This window comes from Rhagoletis pomonella, unplaced genomic scaffold, assembly GCF_013731165.1.
Source record: "Rhagoletis pomonella isolate Grant_MI unplaced genomic scaffold, Rhpom_1.0 Rhpom_scaffold_00003, whole genome shotgun sequence".
Taxonomy (NCBI): Eukaryota; Metazoa; Arthropoda; class Insecta; order Diptera; family Tephritidae; genus Rhagoletis; species Rhagoletis pomonella.
The window spans coordinates 26,308,165-26,309,982 of record NW_023458557.1 but is presented as its reverse complement, the minus strand read 5'-3'; positions in this window follow the sequence as shown (position 1 = coordinate 26,309,982).

Genomic DNA, 1,818 nt, shown 5'->3' with positions numbered 1-1,818 from the left:
CCAACAATACACGAAATAGAAGTGGTCGCAATTGGCGTGTAGACGAACCTTTTAGCACTCTGTTTAAAATTTTATGTAACAAAATTACCGATTAAATTTAATAACTTTACAGAGCGAAAGTAAAACACGTCTGCTCACGTCAGATGCCTATGCATTGTATTGGGCGTAGGTTTTTGCTAAAAGTTACTTTTCCATACTTACTACTTAACAAGCATTTTAGGAAGAAAATTCTGATTTCGGTTAAATAAATAATTTATTTTAAACAAAATTTTACTTATTTTGGAGATAAATCCAATTTCTGGAAAGTGAAGTAAAATGAAGTGACGAAGTGAAGGCTTCCAAAGTGAAGTGAAAAACTACAATTGAAGACAGCGGCAGCACTGGCTCCGGCGCCTAAAGATCTGTGTCACGAAGGTATTACAACAGGGAATGGGCCATTAACGAACTATTCAAAAAAAGATGATTAATCGAAGCGTCATTAGTTAATTAATCAATTCCAAACATGAACAAACTCTTCGCTTAGATTTCAATTATATGTATAAATATATATATTTTTTTTAACAATAATTACTGGCGATCTTATTAATCAGAATCTTCTTAATGCAAATTTTTATCAATGAGAATTATGATTAATCAATATATTAATTGACCGATTAAACGCACATTACAACCCTTTTTGAATGATGGAATTACATGTATGTCCGCGCTAACTTATAAAACGGTTTGTTGGTAAGTAGTTGCGTTTATCGATGGCTGTAGCACCAGCTTTTTAAAAAAGCCGCTCAGCGGGTACCGGGGTATCAACTAAATGACAGTATTTCTTCGAAAGTTCGCAAAGTTTTAAGTAAACAGTTTTAGTTTCCTCCGACTAGGAAATAAAAACTAATTTCATCTTGTGGGTGACCGAAATCATTATCTTTTCGCCTTCGTTTGTGTACAAAAGATTAATAAGAGAAGATTACAAATATCGAACCCATTTTCTACTGATTCTAGTAACGACTCGCTACCCGTTTCCATAAGATCATCTGCGCACATTACTTCATTACTGAGGCCAATGCTGACGGATCTTTGAAATAAATTTTTTTGGATCTGGGGTCGAGTAAAGTTGATGAAGCTAGCAACAAAGAATGTTCGATGGATGGATTTCCACAGAATTCATATTTCTTGGAAATTTTTTACGACTATTTTACAATTAATCGATTAATGAAACTCAAAACTAGCAGCGCGAGTCCCCATGCTTGTACAGATGCAGTAAAAAATAGCAAAAATGCACCGTCACTTCGAGCCACAGCAATAAAAGCCTGAGTGCAAGAACAAAGTCAGCAAATGCAGCGAAAAGAAAAACGATAGCGGTGACAGCGGCAGCGTCGGCGGTTAATAAGTCAGCGGCAAACGAGTGGGAAAAGATGCAGGAACTTTGAAGGCGGCAATGATTGTGCACAGTTTATATAAATTTAGACACCCAACAATACACGAAATAGAAGTGGTCGCAATTGGCGTGTAGACGAACCTTTTAGCACTCTGTTTAAAATTTTATGTAACAAAATTACCGATTAAATTTAATAACTTTACAGAGCGAAAGTAAAACACGTCTGCTCACGTCAGATGCCTATGCATTGTATTGGGCGTAGGTTTTTGCTAAAAGTTACTTTTCCATACTTACTACTTAACAAGCATTTTAGGAAGAAAATTCTGATTTCGGTTAAATAAATAATTTATTTTAAACAAAATTTTACTTATTTTGGAGATAAATCCAATTTCTGGAAAGTGAAGTAAAATGAAGTGACGAAGTGAAGGCTTCCAAAGTGAAGTGAAAAA